Here is a 23,148-nt window from a genome sequence, read left to right as displayed (position 1 = left end):
GAAGTCCAGTCTGCTCAATATAAAATATAAGGAGCTATGAAAAGAGGATATTTGAAGCAGAGGCTGAAGAAAAATGGCTTGTTTTTTAAGATGCAAGAAAGCCATGGGGAAGGGGTGTAAATAGGGTAGCAAAAAAGTTAGGCCACAGTGTTCCCAGAGAACAGCGTACAATGGTGTGTTATCTGGGTGCAAATCCATTTGGTTAAGCCTCCCAGTATGGTGTGAGTAATTCTATTGAACTAAGTAAGAGCAAGCAAAGACTGTATTAGAGAATTAACTTTACGAAACTGCTGATAACCAGTCAGAAATGGAAACAGTGGTTTAATATATCAGCTGTATATGCTCCAGTTCAATAGAGGAGTGTTTGAGTGTAGTTACTCAGAGCTCTACTCCCCTTATGTAAAAGCAGAGATGCTGATTTAAAAACCAACTTCAGTTTGTGCCTGTACTTGCAATACAAATGCATGTGCACAACTCAGTTTTCAAAGCTTGTGTCCACAGAGTTAAGAGGTGTAAAATTGAGTCATGTTATGGTCAAAGAACGCTTCGCACTTGAGTGTGTAGCTCCAACTGCCTTCAGTAGATACCATATGGGAGGCATTTGAGTAGTCCTCTTAAGAGAGCTGTTGCACTAGTGGTGAGGAGACAGTTTGCAGAAGTAGCAATAAAAATGTAAGGAAGAGAAATAGGTCTTCACCAGTGTCTCTGCATTTGATGAACCGTGCTTTAAAGCAAAACAAACTAGCACTGGATCACTGAATAGAGTGGCTAAAATGTCTAAACTGTTGTACCTGGATATTAGTAGCCTTTACGTAGAAATGTCTGGGGAGAAGTACTAGTGAAATATTGAACTGTCTACTGTGGAGTGTTCACTGAAGTAGCAAATTTACTTCCACTTCACTTAGCTAAAAGTCTGCATGACAGCATCTGTCCTTCGCTTCTACCTCTGTAAAACAGTTTCCTTAATAGCTTAAAGGACTTTCTTATTTGGCAAGCAATGCAGAATGAATAAACAAGAAGCTTGTTTGTTCGCAAGGTTGGTAACCAGTTCTGTTCCAGACACGCCTAGACAACGTTCTAGGTTTTGGTCAAGATGTAAGTGTGCTAGTTAGGTCTTACGTGTTTCTTTCTGTTAATCACTGTTGAGCTTAGGTTGCTAATCTGCTCCAGAAATATTAGTGGATTTGCCTTTCAAGTTGCCTTTCTGCTCTAATGCAGATTCCTTTATTTAAACTGCTTATAAAATTTAGAAATTGCTGTTCTCTAGGCTAGATGAGCTTGAAGAATGCAAGCAGCTATAGAGATATTCAATGTTTCAAATGTTTTGTTTGTCCAGATGTTATGCTTTCTAAATCCATATGCTACTGTATCTAGAGAAGACCTGGTATAGTCCATGTCTATAGAAAGCTTTTTTTTAGCTATTTAAGTTTGCTGCTGACTTTAAGAGTACATGAGACTAATATATTCATGCATTCTTGATCACTTTTTGCTATCAGACCTATTTTGAAAGCTGTTTTCATGATAAGCTGAGTATTTTATGCAGCGAAGTTCACTCTGGTGTCAAGGCCCAACAGGGTTTTTGGCTGCTTCAGTAGAATTTCAGTAGAATCTTATAAAGAGAATCTTATAAAGATACTGCTATGTATCTAATCAAAAGCACAAAGTATAGTTTTGAAAATGAATTCTTTGAAATGAGCTAAACACTAATGAAAATACTTTCAAGAACTAGGCAAGTGCTGAACATATTTCAAGCAAAAATTGAATTAAGCTTTCAAGAATATGTTCTAGAATGGCAGTTTACTGAATCTTACATTGTTACAAATTTATCTCTCATAGCCTTTGTTTTCCATACCCAAACTCTTGGCAAATGTATATGCTTTGAAACTTAAATTGTAGTCTTAAACATTTCTTCATAAACCTTAACAAAATCATTGTGCAAATTATTATAAGCCAATACCACAGAAGACTTGCTCTAAAGTGTCATATAAGGAGATGTGGATGTGTCCTACGTCTGCATGTAGCTCAGTGAGGAACAGGACTACGGTAAGGAGAAGTTCAATAAGGCCTCTTTCATGTATTTTGAGGGCTCCTTATTGTTTCCAAAAATACTACTTCTGTGATTTCAAATTCACTTCTAAGTCAGTTTATGAAATACCTACCTGAAAACAAGTGTTCTTAGGGATCTGTGCTCTATGCTTTATTGCAAATGTTTTGATATCCTCATATCTTTGTAAAAGCAGAACTTGTCAAACATTTACCCAAAAAACAGGTCAGTAATCAGGTAATTAGTATTCCTTGTGTGTAAGTCATAATTGACCCATGTTCTGGTAGATTTGAAGGTGCAGAGAAAAGAGTGCAGTACATGGCAGTGCAGTACTGGATCCACAACTGTGTGAAGAACACTTTTTTGGGTCTGCAGCCATTTCTCCCAATGCTATTTGAGTCCTGAGAGGCTGGCATTAGAACACCTGCCAAAATTGCTCAAGGTTTCTGAGCTTGTAGTTCTCTCAAATCAGTATGTATCATATCTAAATGATGTACCTAAAACTCAAGTAAGTTCTGTTGTTGGGGCATGAAGTTCTTGATTAGCTGTGTGTTTAGGTGAAGCTTGACAAAATAAGTCTTTGTTTGTAGCTGAGGTCTAGCAAACATACTGGCTATCAATCTGGATTGACTAAATGTACATGCTAGAAAAAACAAAATAAGCTAATTGTGGAAGCCAGGTTTGCTATTTCTAAGCCTAAATAGAGCTCCTAAGTGAGTAAACTCATTTGTCTGCTTCAGGTTTCTACACTTGTTCACGACTTTCTTCTGGTATTGCCTCTTTAACATTTAGTTTTATGTTACCATTTAAAAGGGAAAGAACAGGTAGCTCTTAATGAACAGCTTTCTGTGTTCCTTAATATTTTCTTCTAAATACCTTCCTACTTTGCTGTACCCCCTCTGTTTTATTTTATACTCTTTTGGGAAAAGAATACCATGTCTTAAATTCTTTTTTAAAAAAAAAAAAACACACTACTATTCAAGAAACAAAATCATCAGATGGGCTGATGACCAGCATTGTACAGCCCTGTTAAATTCTGGAAGGATCTTATTCTAGATTTAAAGCTGAAAATAAAAATCTGTACAACTTCAGGCTTACTAGAATATGAAGACAGCTATAAAAACAAGTGGAAAAGACTGGTAAATAATGAAAACAGCTATCACATTGTTTCAGTCCCTAAGGACTCAAAATGACAATTCAATTGGTGTGCTACAGTAGTTGTATGTATGGGTTGTGGAATAGTTGTACACTGTATATATGCCTCTTCAGCATTTGTTCACAACTGCCCAAATAAGAGGTTGGCTCTAGTGTTAGGTATTTGATCCTCTCTCTTTGCAGCAGGAATATGATCACCCTGATGCCTCAAGATGTCTGCATGACAAACAGGAGCCTCTCTGGATGTTCATTCTTCTGCAGCTAATAGCCTCTATCACAGAGATTGTTGCAGAATAAGTGAAGGTAGAGTTTAGACAGGTAACTGCAGTTGGAGAGAGAGAAACCTTTCTTTACTGGAAGGAAGAGTTCTCCAGAAAACAGCTTTTTTCAGATGTTCAACTTTGTGTAGATGTACATCTGTTGATCCTTTTTAGCAACAATGGAAAGAGGTGTGAGAAAGAACAGCCAAGATGTTGCACATACTTTTCAATATATAAACAAGTTTTCTTGTGATAGTGATGGTTTATTCTGTTTCAGATCAAACACAGCATACTTTGAAGACTTTCTGTTGTTTAACATACTTGTGCACTTCTTCCCCCAACCCTTAGGCATGGAGTTGCTTTCTATCCCAAAAAAACCCTATGCTTGGTATCATGCTTAAACCTTTTAAATGTGTTGTCTGAAGTGGTCTTTGGTTTGTTTAAATTTTTACTGGGATAAAGACAGCTGGCTTGTATTAAAGAGTAGTTTCAACAATTCAGTTGCATGGCATGTGATGCAGTAACACTGGATACCTTTTAAACTAGGCAAGGTTGGAGTTGCAGTGTTCTACGTACAGTCAAATGTTGCTGTTTTTGCTTATTTGAAGGCTGGCTTTCTTGTAATATCTTCAGGCATAAATTGCAATTATTTTAACTGTGTTGAAATAACATGAAATAACTACTGGCAAATATGAATGAGGATAGCTTTTAAATTCTGAAATTAAGGTGTAGAGTTCTTTAGTCTCAACAAGCCTAATTTTTACAAGATTCCAGACATTAATGCCACTCCTTTATGTATATAAATCAGTCCAGGCCCAGTAAGAAAAGAGTACCAAGATATATACTCTAACCTTTAACAAATAGTGCGGCATGTTGTGCTTTTAGTCGTGGTCAAAAATGTAGGCTGGAGATGGTGTTAGTGGTTTTTAGCCAAACTGCTGCCATACCTGTTCAGTGCCCTTCTGTCCTCCTCCAAGGAGCAGTACTGATTTGGGAAGAGCAGGTGGTGGAGATTAGAAGAGATAAGACAAAATATAAAGCTTTAAGGGCTCTCTAAACAGTGAAAGACCTCGGGCTGAGGTTGTTTAGTATTTTCCTAGCATCAGGAGGCTTCTGAGTTCATAGAAATGCTTTGACGTGATCTGGATTTTATACTAGTGACTTTTCTAGGTACAGGGAAAGGCCCAAGTGCCACGCCAGGTCAGACCAAATTCTGTGTAGCCTGGCATCCTGCCTGATGGATAACAGCTGCTTTGAGGCATGTGGGAACAATGAACGTGCAATGTGATACTTCCTCCAGCGAGAGGGCCTGGCTTCTGCCAGTGTGCATCCTGGGGGCTCCGAAATGTGCATCAGTGGTCCAGTCTGAGACCCACCAATAGATCCATTGTCTGTCAGCAGTTTGTTTTTAACCCTTTGTCTTGGGTCTTTGCAATATTCCACAGCAGGTTTTTTTGTAAACTCTTGTTTATCCATCCTGTTCTCCAAATGCTTTAAGTGTTTTTTCTTGAAGTATAAAATCTTGAATCACCAAAACACTTGGATAACTTAATTATTGGAAGTCAAAATTTAATTGTTTTTGCTTCATGGTTATTGACCTCACGCTTCATTTTTGGAGGTATAGTGACTTTGTGAATCTACAAAGCTGTGGTGGTTTTCTTGTAGAAATCCTCAGGGATTTCTTGTAGAAGGTAGCATTGGAGTCATAAAGATGTGTCAACTTTGTCTGAAACAGCAAGGCCAGTACCACTTGTAGAACAAAAGTATGAGGCTAAAGAGACTAGTTGATAGCAGTTTTGATACCACTTTAGTGGTATCAATTCATCTGCCTGGCAATAGTTTGGTTTTCTGTTACCTTTTGAGGCCATTGTAATGGTCATTAAGTGGACAGGTAGATGAATTAGCCAGGCTGTGGCCTCACACTAAACTTAAGCAAAGCTTTGAAGCATTCGCCTGGATTCTTTGAATTCTTGTTGTGTAGAAAATTTCCAGGTATGTGCTGTTAGGCATAGTTACAATAGCCTTGTTCACCTCAATTCACTTTGTAGTGTAATCTGTGTTCTCAAGCTGCACAAGTAGCTAGAAGTAGAATTCAAGTGTGGACATAAAAAGCAAAATACCACATGCGTGAATAGTGTAGTGAAGTAACTGCTAGCAGGGTATCCAGGGAGTCAAGGCTCAATTGGTTCAAGTAGGTTAAGTATTGGCTTATGAAGTTCATTCAGATTGCATTCTTTAAATAGTAAGCATGTTGCTTTAAATAAACCTCCCTTTGCTTATGTAAAGCTCATCTCTTATAGCCTCCTGTCAAAATAGGAACAAACAGGTTATTTAAGGTGGGTGTATTTTCTACTTGTAGAAACAGTGAAGTCAGCAAAGGCTGTTCTCTGCCTGGCATGCTACATCCATATAGTGTGATTTAGGGGAGATATTTAATATGCTTGCAACTTGTTTAAACTCTTGCAGTGCTGTTGTAATACTGTCTATCTAGTACAGCACTTCATGGTCAGAATATAGGTCTCATTTCTTCTACCTGCTGCCAGCACTTTGCAATTTGGTGGTTATGTTGGAACATATCACTGCTTCTCAAACAAAATGGGTGGTGGATGTCCTTGGACTGTATGGCGTGTATCTTCTGATTTGGGGCAATCTGGAAGACCTTGGCTCTTGGAGTATGTTTTATGAGAAATAAAATACAAACGAGTTGTGTAGGAAGGGATTGGACTGGGGTTGATTGGGATCAGCAGAATGACAGCAAATCTAAGTCTGTAGTGTTAGCTAATTTGCCAGTATTTTCCCTTTCTATAAGATTAAGCTGTGAATAAAGCAGTTAAGCCAGGGGCAGATTTTTGGTTCTTGTTTGAAAACTTTAAGGCACATCTAGGAATAAGCATTAACCTCATATTTGGGAGAAGAAAAACAGCTAATCCTGGCCTACCTTTGCTTTAAAAAAAATGGTTCTGGGGCCTTATTTCTTCTTTCTCCACTGTGGTAATAATTTCTATAAGTGATCATAAAACAAGGAAGCCAAAGATGATTGCTATTTCAAAGGCATGAAGTAATTTAAGCTCTAAAGTCAATGGTCTTGCTCAGAGGGAAGGAGCTAGGTGCCAAAGTTGTCCAGTTAAGTAAATCAGTAGTTGAAATCCATGTTGTATAATTCTAGGTATAAACTTAATATATAGCTGAAAAGTAATATTCAGCAGCAGACCTCAAGGAAAAAGTGTTTTTACTGTTTTTTGTTCTATATACAATGTTTCCCCAAGTACAGGGGACCAAGTACATCAACTTGTGCCAAGTTTAAATGTTTTTCTCTTTAAGGGCAGCCTCGTGACTTGGAGGACCAATATGTGAATGGAAATGGATTCAGTAAACTACTAGTAGGTTTTCTAAGCTTCAGTAGAGTGGAAGCAGACTGCTGCTATGCCTGCAGGGTTTTGAATAAGGAAATGCAATTCAGCTTCTGCTAGAGCTTGGTCAAGGTATTATTCATTGTAAATGAACTTGGAAGCTAGAGAATGTATTGAATGGGCTACAAAGTTGTTCAGAGGGCTGGAGCACCTCTCCTATGAAAAAAGGCTAAGGGAGATGGGGACGTTCAGCCTGGAGAAGGCTCTGGGGTGACTTTATTGCAGCTTTTCAGTACTTAAAGGGGGCTTACAGAAAAGATGGAGAGAAGCCTTTTGCTTGGACAGACAAAGATGGGACAAGGGGGAGTGGTTTTAAACTAAAATAAGGGAGAAATAGATAGAAATAGATGTTAGGAGGAAATTCTTCACTCTCTTTGCTCAGAGGGTGGTGAGATACTGGAACAGATTGTCCAGAGTAGTCATGGATGCCCCATCCCTGGAGATGTTCAAGGCCAGGTTGGACAAGGCCCTGGGCAACCTGATCTAATGGGAGGTGCCCCTGCCCACAGCAGGGGGATTAGAACTGGATGGTCTTTGAGGTCCCTTCCAACCCAAGCTGTTCTGTGATCCTATGAATTACCAAGTTAGGGAAGACCACCTTTTTGGGGAGGAACAGGGTGCGCTGCTGTCCTGTGGCAGTTGAAACAAAAATCCTTCTTGAGGCAGCTTCAGTGACGGTCACAGCACCAGTGACAGCACAGATATTCTTGAGCTGTCTGCATTTATGAGTGGATAACAGGTAAACTTGAAGTATTTTGATCTGGATTGTAGGCTGTAGAGCTCAGCTCTTTCAAAGCTGAGCAGTACACTGCTGTGTAGTGTGATTACATGCTTCCTATATCCTCAGATTAAATGGAAAATGTATGGTAGTTTGAGTTGATGTTCATGTGGGTGACTGTTTACATTTGGCTATCAATCCATCTTAATTTCCTGTTGATTCATGTTTACTTCTCTCAATATCTAATTCTGTCCACTGCAGCCTTTTAAATGCCTCCAGGGATGTGGTTTCCTTAGCAGATAGAGCCTTTTGTGGGAATCCATGGCAGTTTCTCTATAAGCTATAAAACTTATTCAGGCTCATTTTAAATAGCAGCATGTATTTTTGAATCTCTTCCCCACTGTCATGATAACAAATACTATTTTATCGAAATAAAGCTTGAAGCTGCTTTATCCTCTGGCTAACAAAATGTATGAGAGCTCCTTTTGTCTCTATTTGAAAGCAGCTCCTGCAGGAGGAGGGCTAGCAGGCCCTAACTATGGCATCTAGGGAGTAGGAGTCAGTGTCCGTGTATTCTTTTTGCATTTTGTGAAAATGTTGGGTATGAATGCACTTTTTGCTGGAATACCTCATGTGAGGTAAGGAGGAATGAATTTTTGCTGTATGAAATAATAGTCGAGGACTGGGACTCTGCAGAGTCTTCTGAGGACTTGGGTAGGGCAGAGCGCTCTTGTAGACCTCTCTTTCCAATCAAGTACTTGGGTTATTCCTCTCAGTCTCTTAACTGAAAGCTGTTCAAAGTAATCCTGGAAAATAGGTTGATCATCACTTTCCACAAAATGCTAATTCTGAATGTTTTCAGTCTTCCTAAGTCTTACTCTTCTTTGTGAAGTGTTACACAGATGGTGCTTCCTGTGTTGAAGTTTTTAGGTAAAAACAATAGCACTCAAACCCACGGTCTTCAAAACTTCAAGCCAAAAACCTGTATTGCATCAAAGAAGAGAAAAGCCTGTATTGGTGTGATTCAGAGTGAAGACATGCATAACTAGTACCTGTTTTTAACTTCTTAAATTTAAGTGCTGTACCAGGTGAAATCCAAATGACTCCTGTGCAAAGAGCTGCATCTGCCACCAAGATTTGTGTAGCAGCCCCGTCTAGTCAAGACCTTTGTGCCATGACCAGCTTTGGAGGGAGGGAACAAATGCTGGGAGCTTTTGCTCTTGATGCAGAAGTGTAGGCTTAAGTGTGATTTTTAGTTCTTTACTGTGCTGTGATAAATTTTCATGGAAGTGAGAAAGGAGTCTAGGTTCCTAAAGTGAATGAAAGTTAAAAGTTTATATACCACTTTTTTCAGAGAGGATGAGAACATTATAAAAACCTTTCTAAGTGTCGGCTGTAAGAACAGCAGATCAGGTTTACTTGTAAATGAATTTCATAAGGCTTAGGGTAGCAGGCAGTGCTATGGTATGTAGCTGCTGAACTGGTGTGTGAGCTCTTGGTGTAAAACTTGAGGGGGCTTTATCCAGGTGTGGGTAACATGCAACTCAGCTGGAGATTTGACTGTCCCTGTCCTGTAGAATTAAACTAGCCTTCCTTTTGAACAGTCTTTGTGAACCTCTGCTTGCAATCAGTGTTGCTGCTTGTGTAAGGGTTTCCTGTCAGAACAATGGTAATTCGAGTGCAATTATTACAAAAGCAAGATATAGGAGAATAGGAGACCTTGTGAAGTGGTAGACTAAAATGTGATTGGATCCTCATTGTTTGATACTTGATGAGTCCAGCGAACTAAACAGGGAAGCATGCCTTATATTAAAGGCTTTCATTTCTCTTATATATATGTATATTTTTTTTTACGAGGTAAAAAGTTTCTATTTGCTCTTAAATTTCTTGAACTTCCTGGTTTAGATAGCTATGCAGTTGAATACAGCTGAGCAGTGTGACCTTTTCCAAATACAAAATGGGGTGTTGAAACTGCAGTTCTTGTCAGCTTCCTCCAAATGCTCTTTGAATGTGGGCTGTAGCAGAGATGAGACATTTTCCCCACCTGCAGTTCAGTGAAATGCACATTGGGAACTTGAATTTGTTATTCCTTGCTCTGAATTACAGGTCCTCCTTCATTACTTATATTAGTTCATCTCTTGATTGGTCTTGTTGCTGAAATGAAGATATGTCAACCGTGAAACACTTTGTTCTTTTCATATCCACTGTTGCGTAATTCTGAGGCTGGGTTCTCAAAACACTTCAATTCTTATGTTGGTATTTCAGTGGTACACTTAAGCAAATGCCATTGTGCAAGTTGATTTGCTCACAACTGAAAAGCAGCTTTCATCTGAAGCCTTTTGCTGCAGATTCAACTTGACTGTGCTAGCAGATGAGCGGACATGGAGGTTTGGGGATGCTAAATAAAATGCTTGATAGGACTTCCCCTGTGCTTGAGTACTCCTAATTTGGGAACGGGTTTTGTGCCTCTCAGTTGCTGTATCATCCTTTTTTTAATAGCAGCAGCTTTAGTGGAACACTTCCTTTTCAGAGAGGGTGATCTCTTCTTTCAACAGGCGTTGGTGATAATGTCCTACCAGAAGGTGTGCTGCTTTGTGATTGTCTCTTAGCATATTGGTGTTGTACAGTGAAATCTGCATTGAAATTAAGTTTTTGCTTATAGAAACCACTTTATTTGTTTTTTTTCCCTCCCATATTCCCCTCGCCACCCCTGTGGTTTGAGTTTTGTATGGGGACGACTCAGAGGAAGGGAAGCTGAATTCCTTTTCCTTGTTTCCCTTTTTAAAATACAATGGTGATTACAATGTCTGAAACAGACATTATATTTTGCTAGTAATGTTTTGTCTCAAAGCAAATGAGTCATCTTCTGACTGCCAGCCTTCAGAATATGACAGTCCTTAAGAACTTTCCATATGAGGAAGCAATAATGGATTTGTGGGACTGCTAAAGTACAATAAATAAAGTGTCCTGGTCCCACTAAGCTTCAGTATCTGACAGGGGTTTTCCCATTCTGTGGAATGGTTTTAAAAAACATTTTAGTGCCCAACTTACAAATTGATCTAATGTACCAAGTCTGAAGTGTCAGTTTTTTGATCGTGATAAAAAAGCAATGGGAATTGTTCTCACAGCACTACCTGTTTTTGTTTTTTCCCCATTTAGGACTTGTGAATTTACTCTCAGACAGTGGAGATCAAAGCTTAATAGTCACCAAAAAAAAAAAGCCATTATTACAGGTTAGGAGACAAGTGCCTGAACAACTCCATTGGTGTGCATATGCCACTAGCTTAATACTTGATTTAGATGAGCAGGAAAAATATCCTTGCTGTATTAAGGATTATTTTAAACTTCAAGTAAAGTCACCTAATCATTCTTGAGAGAATTAACTTTAGCTTAGTTTTAAAGTATTACAAATAATTACTTCAGCAAGTTAGGAGTCTCCAGTTGGCAGTAGTGGCCTTCTTTTGAGTAGCCTAGGGTGCTTAATCATCAGTGCTTGCTTCCTATTTAAATGGGAGAGTCTTGCCCTTGGCACTTAATGACTCTGAACAAAATTGGTTGTCTCAATCTGTGCTATTTCAGTGCACCTGGTGCTGCTCTTGTGCAGCTGGTATAAAACTGGTAATGTTCCTTGATAGCTTTTGTTATTGATGAAGATATTTTGGTACTGAAGCTGTTAATTTCAGTAGCTTTCCAAAGGAAGTGCCTTTCTGTGAATGAAGGCCTTTCAAACCAGATAGCATCTTTAACTTCTAGGCGTTCCGGAGCAGGAAGCTCTGCTGAAGAGAACCCTTAGGGTGCATCTGAGTCTTGTAGCATAGTCTCAGACCTATGGGAGCAAGCATTTGTTTCAATGACAGCCTTTAGGCAGGACCAGCATGTGCTGTCCCAGTGCCTTCAGTTTATACCAGGCTTAAACTCCTCGCTTTTCTAATCCTGTTTTAATAAACAGGACCAGTTAATTTCAATTTGTTTTATTGTGGCTTCTGTATTAATACTTGAGGATTAATCTGAGTTTTGCCAGCCTGTTGGAGATGATGCAGGTGTTAAATTGGATGCTTTCATGTTTTGCTACCATGAACAAGAAAAATGACCTAGATAAGGTCATGGATAAGAGAGAGGGAAAGGTAGGGGATGCTGTCCATCCAGGGCTGCATTATAGAAATAATATAGCTTGGATAATCCAGATCTTGTTCCCTCCATCATGAGTAAAAGCTCTTTTACTTATAGCTGTAATTGCTAATTAGCCAAGCCCTTAATTTAGTTAGAAGTAGTTATTTTAGGTTGAGCATAAGTTCAGATGGTAAGTTTTTCAGTCTTGTACTTTAAATGTACAAATGTCTTGTACTTTAAATGCTGTCAAGCGCAGATTTAAGTTCTGTACTGCAACATAACTGATGACTGTGCTCCAGACCGGAGTTGTACAGGTCATAAAGTTTGGTAAGAAGTGGCCTTGAGGTTTTCTAACCGCAGCAGAGCATTTGCTTGACCTAGTTATTTTCCAAAGGCACTACTGTTTTTCTTACCTCGAGTGCTGTTGCCTGTAGGGGTTAGTCTGATGGGTTGTGACATAGGGTCTGGAGAGCCTCTTGTCTTTGCCTCTGTTCCTGGTGAATTGGATGCTCTTGTCCTCAGCTGCATTCGTAAAATAAATAGTGTAGGTACTTGAACTTGGAAATGTTTTTAGGTAACAGGCCTTGAGCAAACAAACCTTTCTATGGGCACATAAAGCTCTTTCTTCTGCAATCAATCTTAAATGGTACAACCCTGAAGTATGCAACTGTTCTACTGGGAAGCAGTGTGCTTGTCAAATGGCAGTTAAGCATCCTTACAAAATGATGTCTGTTTGCTAGAATTTGGCAAGCCAGCATGATGTCTCATGACTTAATTCCACGTGCTTTGAACTTTTTTCCTCCCAAGTTTTGCCAGCTTCTTTCCCTGTTACTGGATCTGTGTGTGCCTACATGCGCTTATGAGGAAGCGCAAGGAAGTTTTGGACTGTTAGCGCTGCTTGGAGGGAGCGTGGCAGAGCTGGATGTTGGAAGCAGGAGGAATTGGTTTTGGTTGTGAGATCAAGGCATGCTGCTTTGTTTTTTTTTTTTTTTTTCCACATTGTGTGATTTGGTGTCAAAATCTTGCTTAGATTCCTTTTTAGAGAAGGGCCCAGAAAACTGACCATGCTTTCTGGTGTTGAGCATGGCTAAATTCCCCCTCTGTTCTCGTCATAAGTGTGAGTAGGTACCAGAGAGATGCAGTAGACTTGACTTTTTGGTCCTCCTCTGAGCCGTGTCGTGACCAACAGATTTTAGAATCTGTGGCTCCCACAGGAGCTTACTGAGCCACTTCTGTGCGACTGCAGAGGCTGCCTTATGCAAGCTACGGAAATATTCCCTAACTAGCGAGGTGTAGGACCTGATAACCCTGAAGGTTGTAGGAGGACTCAAGTATGGCCATTGCATGCTTGAAGACCAGGCCCGAGAGCATTAAGCATCTGTAAAGCCATGTGAACTCCTTCAGTATCCCCACCCACAATTGTCTTGGCTTAAATTTTATATTCCTCCCTTCCTGACCCTGTTTTTATTTAAAAAAAAAAAAAAACACTTAAAACTCTAAAATATGATAATTTTTATCATTTATTGAAGCAGTACCGGTTATGACACACTTATATTTCAGTACAACTATTTACAGGATGACTGCTTCTCCATCTCTAACATTACTGCTTTAAATTGTAATCATCTTCACTTGGTTCTGTGTTTTTTGTCTTAGTCCAAGGCCTGAAAAATATGAAGACCTGTGGGGAGCCATGATATTACCCTTGCAAATAGGTTATGTGGCACAGTCAGCAAGCAACGATTGTGGCAAAAGGGTACAAGAATTTCCCAAAATAACTTTCCCAACAGTTATGTTCTCAAACAGAATTTGGGGATAATGTTTTTCTTTACCGCTGTCAGCAGTTTGACTGCCCTAAAGCAGTGGGTGGAAAAAGCAGACTTTGGTACTTCAGGAGAGGGTCCTGAGATTTCACAGAGGAAGGAAGAAGTCTGTCTCCCCAGCCTCTTTAGTTTATGCTCTTCGTGAATAACTCAATGTCTGTCTTTCCCAATTATTTCCCCAAGCAGTGCTATTTGGGAAACTGGTGTTTTTGGTGCAGCCTTTGGTTTAATGTCTTTCAAAGCATAAATACCCATTTCTTCAGGTGCAAGTCTGCTGATATATGCTAGATCATCTACCTTGGGAGTTTTCTGCACAGCTGCAAAATAACTTCATTCACTCTTATCCTAAGTAGTAATGAAAGCAGTTGTCAGTCGTACAAAGTAAAAACCAATAAATTGCCCAGTTCATTCCAACTAATAGTGGCAATTTTGGGGGTATTCCTCCATCCATGTTACAGCACTGCACCGTAACTTGTGGGAGTAGAAGGAATTGTGACCTAAATAGAAGAGATGCAAGCTAGTGTTACAATGCATTGCCTGCAAAACATAATGGGTGACAGGTTTGGGATGCTTTGAATTTCTCCCGTGTTTACTAAAAAGACCTTTTTTGTTCTTGATATTTAATGGGAAATACTGCAAAATGTGCTGCTTGCCAATGTTAGCTGCTTTGCTCACTTTTTTCGTCCCCTCTGTCTTTAAGGTCTTCCCTTACTATGGAATAGACCCTGTGTCATTTATTCCATGGGGATCACTTGATCTGTGTCCATTTGGAATAAAGGTCAAGTATAAATTTGTGATGAAAATGGTTTGCAGTGCATAATAGTAGTGTTACCTTAAAGGTACAACAGGAATAACTGTACACTTTCCAAGCATGAACTTGAAGGATAGAAGTGAGGGTTACGGGAAAGTAAATGAAAAGGAATGGCAGGATGTTGAAATACTTTTTTTTAGCAGTCATATTTGTAATCTTGTAATCTCTAATCTAGCAACAAACCTCAATGGAAATGTTAGCAAACTATACATGGTGTTAAATCCCTCAGTGTTAAAGCTGGAATTGATATGTAGAAAGGGAAGGAGATCAGTCACTGTAGTGATCCATACCTGCTTTGTTTTATTGTTCTCCTAATGAACAGGCATCTTGTATGTAGAATTAAGGTAGAGCATGATACTCCTTTCCCTAACAAGTAAGGTAAGGGGTTTGAGTATCACTAAGCTAAGAATTTTTTAATGACTTAAGTGTCTGTTTTTAACTTCTAGAACTTAAATTGTGAATGATAAAAGTGTGAAGAGGAGTAAGCAAGATGGCCTGTTCTGAGTTGAGCATGCATGAATGAATACTAGTGATGCCTTTTCTACCCTTGTGTTTTCTATTCTTAACTTTCTAGTCTTAATATGCGTTTTCTGGTCCCCTTAGGAAGCTAATTGGTCAACTAAATGTACCACCTCCTAGTTATTTCACTTTTTTTCTTGTTGTGCTCCAGACATGTGAAGCTTCACTTTAGAGAACTTGGGGCAGGTTCCTTTTATAGATGTTTCCATTCACTTTTTTTTTCCTCAAGGGAGATGAAGATCTTGCTGAAGAGCGCTAGCCTGTCACACAGGCTCTTTAAATGTTGCTTCCTTATTATTCCACTGTATCTAAACTCCAGCTCTCAGCACATTTTATTTTGTAGGAGGCTGCTTTCACCCTTAACTGACCAACTTGTGTTCAGAACATTTTCTGTGGTGTATTTAAATGTGTTTTGAAATTTTGTGATAAGCTTGTTCTTGTGTAACACCCTCTCCCCCCAACCATGGTTTCTCTTCTGCAACATTCTTGGTTAGGATTGTATAGTGTAGCAACATCAGTCTCCAAAAAAGAGCTGTTACATCGCCAAACTCATTAAATCTTTTTTGTTGAACGCAATTTCACAGGTTTCTAGGCCTCAACACATTGCAAAACACAAGTGTATAAAGCAGAAGTAGATGTCCTTCTTTCTTTAAGAACAGCATATGAGCACCAGCTAATATAGGCTATAGGTGAAACTGGGTTTTAATGTTTATTCCCAACCCAGTTGACTTGTGTTAGAAAATAGATGAGAAGAAGAAGGTTTTAAGAGCAATTCCTTAAACTGATTCATGGTGAGTTATAGCAGTTGCCCTTAAATGAATATGATGTCTAGAGCTAGTTCCTTAGTTCTTCCTTTCCAGTTGATCCTTCTACTATATGCACATTTAGAGAAGTTACGTTGCTATTTGTCCTCTTTTCCCGTAGACTATGTAAAACGGGCTCTTTTCAAACAGCTGTGCCATGAACCTTTCCCACCTCAAATTCTACCCTTGAAACACTACAATTCTGCCTTGGGCCTGCTTTTGCTTTGTTCTCTCTCCTTTTATGGCTGGATTGTGTTGCTCTCTGTAGTTACTTGTATTTTGTCCTGCTATGACCCTTCCAACTGATGAATTCCTCATAATGCAGCTTGATAGTATGACCTCGTGCTTTTCTATAAATGTGTCCATGATATCATTTCAATCTGGTTCTCGAGTATTCTAGCATTCCCTTATGTGGCTGATGCCACTCAGCATTATCTAGTGAGCTGTGTTAGCGTGATGTACTCTTTTGGGCAATTTTGTGCCTTTTAACCAGTCTTTGGATGCATTATCTGCGTAGCCACCATCATTGTGCAGTTATTTTGTGTACTGGCTAGCTCTCACGTCTACTCAATGTTCTTAGTACTGTATAAGTCTGGCAAAAGCAATATATGAGGTTTTAGCTGATTATTGAGGTAGATAGCATAAGAGCGGAGCAAACTTGCTTACTTCAAGCATGGTACACGTGTCAATGCTTCCATTCACTGCATGGATGCTAAGGAGAATATTGAAGAAACAATTAAGATGCTCTGAACTTTCCTACCTACTTCTGCACAGTAAGCGATTGAGGTTCGATGCTTAGTTATGTTTAGTTTATTTTTTTTGTAGGCAGCTTGACTTTGCCATTAGGGGGTTTTAACAGACTTTATTTTGACTTTTGATGCCAAGTGGTATGTCATAGTTCTTCAAAAACCACACTAACCCTTTTTTCTTTTGGGATAAGGCGTAACTTCCATGGCGAGTTGTGTCATGCAGTTGTTAATGGGCCCCCTTGGACCAAAGTCTGGTTGTTTAGCTGCCTTACCTATCTTGCTTATGGTAACGTGTATTAATCTGCTTTGATTATGTCTCTGTGGGTAAAAATATGCTCGAAGTTGCAACTAATTGCTGTGCTGAGGGTTGTGTGAGGCTCTAAGGGGCTGAAGATGTGCCAGGAGTGTGGTTTTTCTCTGGAACCCTATTCTGATCTGGGTCTGGTGCTTTGAACGGCATACACAAGCATGTGGAGGAAAATTGAACTAGTGCTAGTAATTCAGATACAGTTTAGAGGCATTTTAAAACTGCTTCACGTCTCCACCCAAGAAACTTCCTGTGAGATCGGTACACACAGAGGAGATAAGGAGGTCCTAGGCTTTTGCTGGAGCAGTGCAGAAAAGTCGTCTTTTGTGGGGTTTTTGATGTTCAGAAGGACTTCTTGAATTCAGTGTGGTGTATAAACATATTACAGAAAACGACTTGTTTTTTACTTGTATCAGTAAGACTACTTCAGTGTAAATGACTGCTGTGGATTTCTGATGGAAGAGCAAAATAGGCTTATAACAAATGCAGCTGCAGATGCAATGAGTTTTTATGTTGCTAAAATTGTAAGGTTGGAGAGCTGTGTGTATGTGGAGGGGAATTTCCATTTTAAAATAAGAATGGCATAAGTTTGCAAAAGGCAATGGGAATTTCTCCATTATTTCAGAAGTATCTGGGAGTAGAAAGTATTGAGAGTCTCTCTTAAGCTTGGGGGCTTTTTTTTGGTGGGGTTGGAGGGAGGAAAAAAAGATACCTGACAGCAATGTGCACTCCATTGGTTAGGATTTCAAATGTTCCTGGAGTGCATGTGGGGATTTTCCAAAAATCAAGTGGTTGAATGAATGACTTTCTTACTGTACACTTTCACATAGTGTACAATTTCAAAGACAAGATTAGTGATTTTCTTAAATTCAAGAACTCTTTATGGCAGAAGTCAGTATTGTCATTTCCAGACAAGTCAATCTAAATCACGTGTAGTAAATGAGACTGCAATTCTTCTGAATGTTGCTAGTTGCTTCATTTCTAGGCCTTTAGAATCCTCTCTTTCTGTGCGAGCAAAGGGCCAAAAAATAATGTATATCATAATGCTTTTCCCTAGGTCCTGGAGTCTTTGGGTTTTGTGGTTCCTGAACAATGCTCTAGTCTGATTTGTGTGTGTTTGTGCAACTGAAGGAGCCAGTTCTGAACTTGCTCTTCAGTGCTTGAGATCACAGGCATTCATTTGGATGAAAAAGCTTGTATTTGGGCAACACAGGATTAAGTGAGGACTCATACCTGTTGTTTTGGTACTGGTGGGTGTTGCATTTTTATGGGTGATGAGCTGTTGTCATGGATATAGCTTCTCTACTCTGTTCCCAGGATGTAGGTTCCACTCTGTAGGTTTTTTGCAGTTGCTTTGCCACGTGAACACATCTGCTATGCTGTGTACCTGACTTCAGGAAAATGCTTTGATCAGGCATCAGCTGTCTGGTTTAAATGTACAATTAAATAGTTCAAGTAAATATTTGCGTTAACTAGCAAATAAGGTGATACCTTGGAGATGAGGTCCTGTTGTCATAGCAAAGGCATGAAGAACAAAATGGAGCTCCTGGAAAGCTGTTCTTAACTCTAGCCCAGTGCCAAGTTGTCTGAGATGAAATACAATTTGCAGGTAGAAAAAGTCAATAAGTAATGGATATGTTTCCTTTTGTATTAAGATTTGTTTTATTAGGTGAAAAGATGTGACTTGCTGACTGTTTATTGACAAATCTGTAGTAACAAAATTAATACTTCTGACTTTAAACTGTGAAACTTTGAAGACCTTATTTCCTAGCCCAAGTTTTGGCTTGTTCCAACTGCATGCTAAGCAACTACCATTGGGGTTAATGTGGCAAGCTTGTCAACTTTAAGTGCCTGAGTACTGAAGTGCTCAAATTATATATAGAAATTGATAAAGAGATCTAAACTAAGACCTGATTTCAACACTTTGTTACATTTAACTAAACCTTTTAGAGCTAATGTTCTGCCAATTCACTTAAATCATTTTGCATCAAAAATTTTCTTCCGAGCATTACAAAGAGGAATGATGTGAGAAGGAAAACCTGCAGAATACTTCAGACGCTGGGGAAGGGTATTTCATTTTTTTGCAACTTTTTGGTAGTTGTCTTCTTTGCTGGATCTATTGCTTCCACCTGCATGAACGCTGGTCAACTTAAAATCACAGAATATCCTGGGTTGGAAGGGATCCATAGGGATCATAGAGTTCAATGCCTATACTTATGTTCAGTTGCATTGTGCTTAACTATTGCAAGGTACACAGGACAATTTGATAAAGGATATCTTGAGACTTTCAAATGGCTTTTCCTTGTAGGAGGGCAACACCCTGAAGCTTGATTTTAGAAAGAGCTCCAATGTTCCTTCACACAAACAACTTTAGGGTATTGCCAAAGGAAACTTAGTCTTCAAAAATGTCCTTTTTCCAGAAGGATACTGTGAGTTTGACAACTCTTAAGTGGGCAAGTTTTAGCAAGGCCTTGATATACAAATTAGTTGAGGCTTGCCTGTGTAGCACAGTTACCAAGTAGGGAAAGCTGTGAATTTTTAAGTCTAATGACTTGTAAAGTAGCTTTGAATGCACACTTGTCTCTTAGTGCCTTTTTCCCATTTGACTGCCATGATTACTTCTTTAAGTGCCAACACTTGGTAATGGCCATTTTCCTTTTAAAATTTGAGAAGTACCAATATCTTTATATCACAGGGGTTGCAAAAAGGGACATTCTTAGTTACATCAGTAGGTTTGAATGTGAAGCACCTCTAGCACAAAGGTTGGTCTGTTTCATGATGCAGTGAGATAAAATGTTGAGTAAATCTTTGAGGACTGTTGAAAATAGGTAACTTCAGGTAACTTTCAGTTTGGGTGGTACATCACTGCTCTAGGTGGTTGTATCTATAGTTTGCCTCGACTGGAAATATTGCAGTGTTGAAACTTTCCACGTAATTTTCTTACATTGGCTATTGTGCAAGAAAATGTTTATAGTTTAGGATGGCTTTCTGAGTGTTTGTTTCTCTATGATAAAATTATAAAAAATGAGTCTAAAAAACTTGGAAGTGTTCATTGCCTCTGAAGTACTGCTTTATATAATCTAATATGCACTCATTTCTCAAACTAGACCCTACAACTGTGAACCTCCCAAATATATCAATTATTAAGACTTTGGGACCAACTGTTCTTAACAGAGCAGTGTTGTAATTGGATGTGTGTATTTCTAGACTTGGGAAGCCTGAATTCTCTTGTAAGGCATGGAAGGACATAATGTTAGGAAATGTGGAAAGATGAACTCAGGAGGTTTTTCCTCTTATTTATTGATGTAGATTGATTAGAGATTTTGTAATGTGGGTGGTAGAAAAAATGCTGTCCCTGAAACCTGCCTGCCCCTAGCTGCAGGGGAGAGGAAGCTTCATGTGTTCAGGTTGTCATTAGTTGCATTTATCAGTTCAGAAGATTTGCTTGTAGTTTATTTCCAGAAGCTTCTAGTTTATCTCCATAAGGCCCTGATGTTCTTGCATGGGATTCAGAGTAACGGAGCCACTGCCTGCTGTACACCCTGGCATAAGGGGAATGAGGAATGGTAGATCTCACTACAGTAGATACTTGGGTACCCATCAGTACTGGTGCACAACTCAGTGTCCCCTTGCCTGGATGCTGGAGCACTTCACAGAAACTTGCTTGTGGTTGTTATTCTCTTCTCTCCCTTCTTCCATCATCTTTACCTAGGTAGAATGTAGATAGGGGCATCCAGCACCATGCTCATGAACAGTTGCAGCTTCCAACCTGCTGAAGACACTGCTTCCAACTTACTAAAGATGCAGGTGAAGCTCTGCAGAAGTTCTCTTCTGGAAAAAGGTCTTGCAGATTCCAGGTATTCTTCAGGCTAAGTTGTTGATACAGTACAAAGCTTCCTCTTAGTCGTTGAGTTATATTTTAACCGTCTCAGCTTTCAGTTCTGTTTTTACATTGATCAGTATGCCCTTTGGCTGTCTTGTAAACTAAAGCATGTTAACTGTAAGTAACTGAAGAACTTTGCAATCTTTGCAGTATTCGAACAGGAATACTGTTGCATAAATTTAGCTGGAGGAGTAAAAATTCTGAACTTAGGTAATGTTGTGCAACTGACTTTGTGTTAAAACTTGTCCTTTCAGAAGGATGTACATTATAAGGATGTTTAGATGTAAATAGTAGGTTAAAATAGTAAGTTAAAAATAAGTGATAGGAACTAGTGTTACAATTGAGTAGTATGAAAGACCTTAAATAAGATCATACAAAGCATATGACAGGTGCCTTGTGGCTTAACTGTCATGTCATATTTTGTAGAGTTTCAAGGTTACTTTTAACTGCTATGGTGTTTGGAGTGGCAGATCTCACATGCGCTTGAAGCATAGTCAACACAGAGCCTCACTGGTGACTCTTCCTTGCTGAACAACCATAAAATCAAACCAGAAGCAGACATTCCTGATATTCTGAGTCTTTAAAAGCCTTCATGTGTGTTTTTTCTTTCCTTCCTTTCAGCTTTTAAGTAAAGTTTACTTTTTCATGGAAGCTTGCCACAGCAGGCTTTTTTGAGAACGTCCTCAATCAAGAATGTCCTCGATCATATTCTTCTTCTGGATACTTTCCTGAACCAAAATATGGGCTTCAAGATTTCAGTGATTTGTACAGTGCTGGAAGTGCTCAGTGCATGGTGTTCACTGTGTTAAACATTTTAAAATATATATTACTTGGACAGGGTAGCCCTTGTAACTTGTGCATATGTTGTTATAGAACCAGAAATTGCTTAAAGTTTTAAAATTTCTAGGCTTTTAAAAATTGCATATCCCAGAGCAAAAACCTTGGTGTTTTTTTAGGCCTTGCGAGGCTCATGTATTTGGCATAGGAGGATGTGTTTTCAGGGCATGCAAGCCCTCAGTTGGATTGGTAAATTGATCTTAAGCTTGTTAAATTTAATACCTAGTACGTGTGGGGTATATTAGGTCAAGTGAGTAGGAATGGATTAATGGGATTTAATACGATACAGAAATGCTTAACTTTGCAGTGGAATGTTTAACTTCCAGATTCACCTCATATTATAACTAAAGAATATGTATGCTTTCTGTTTAAAAAATACTACCTTCTACTTCTCATATTTTCAAATAACTGAATTTGTTCTGCTCCTCTCACGGGGAGAGGAGACACCACCTGTAGAATTCAGACAACTGTGTGAAGAAGTAAAAGATTTCAATCTTCTCTGTTACTGAGCCCAAGCTACTTTAACTACAGAAAGTATAGATCATAGGTAGTTATGTAGCAATTAATGATCTGAAGTGACTTGATTCAACTAGAAAACTTAATTGATCCCCATCCTTTGAGGAACTCTTAAATTGTTCTTGGAGTTCCAAACTACTTGGTTGTTGCCTTATCCCTAGAGAAAAAAGTTTTCCAATTCAGGTTAGCTTACTTCTTCACTGTGTTATTTGAGGAGGAGTTTTCTTCCTGGACGAGTGGTCAGCAGAAAGAATTCAATTTTAAAATTAAGCAGAACTGAACTCTTCAAGCCAACAGGGTACTTGGATGTGAAGTATAATGATTTCATTGCATCTTGTAGTGAGGTAGGTTGATTGTAAATCAATTTTAATAAACTTCAAGGTAGATTTAGATCTAGTAAGAATCTTGTACTCTCAAATGTTTGGGGAAGGGGAGAAATCTTATGTAAATAAAATACTTGCAATACCTGAGCTATGCATCCACTTCTTAAATCTTAACAAATAAAGACTCTGAATCCCACCTTCAGCTTGTGTGAAGTATACACACAGACTTGTCCAAAGGGCCTCCAAACATTTGTAATGGGCATAAATCAGCATGTTACTGAAAAATAAACTAGTTGTAGGACATGGGAAGCTACTAGAAACTCTCAAGGAGACTTACATGCATACTATTCCTAGCAGAAGTATTTTGTCAAGGGACTGCAATTAGAAGTTGCATTAATTTGTTCACTGTTAAGTAATCTTTTAGGCTAGATTTGAAACTAAGTTAGGAAGAACATACCAAGAGAGAGTGCTTGGTGGCTGTTTAAAGAGCATTATACACATTATGTAACTTCTGTACCTTTTTTTCCCTATGCTCAGCAGTTGGAGTCCTTGACATGGAAGCATGTTGCTGAATGGTGATCATAGTGAAGACTGAAGTAATACTGTTCAAAATGCAAGTGGGATAACAAGCTTGAAGCTTTTTTTTTAAAAAAAAAAAAGCATACTTCTATAAAATCCTTTAAGTCTCATTTTTTGGCTAATACTAACTTGGTGCATTTGGAACATTTCTAAAATCGGGTTGAATTCAGACTTTGCTTACAGATTAATAGCTCCTTAACCAGGATAAACTGCAAATCTCCTAGTGGCTTCTGATATATTCCAAGATGTGGTCTGGTATGGTGGTAACCAGTTGTAGATCACCTGAACATAAGCTTGCTATGTA

The 23,148-nt window shown here is 38.9% G+C and overlaps 1 protein-coding gene across 2 annotated transcripts in view; it reads left to right on the top strand.

The window, feature by feature from the left end:
* Nucleotides 1–23,148, top strand: part of FAM53A (family with sequence similarity 53 member A) — a 68,869-nt gene that overhangs the window by 31,585 nt on the left and 14,136 nt on the right. The window lies entirely within an intron of this gene.

The sequence above is a fragment of the Anas acuta genome, chromosome 4, assembly GCF_963932015.1.
Source record: "Anas acuta chromosome 4, bAnaAcu1.1, whole genome shotgun sequence".
Classification (NCBI taxonomy): domain Eukaryota; kingdom Metazoa; phylum Chordata; class Aves; order Anseriformes; family Anatidae; genus Anas; species Anas acuta.
This window is presented reverse-complemented; position numbering and strand designations above follow the sequence as displayed.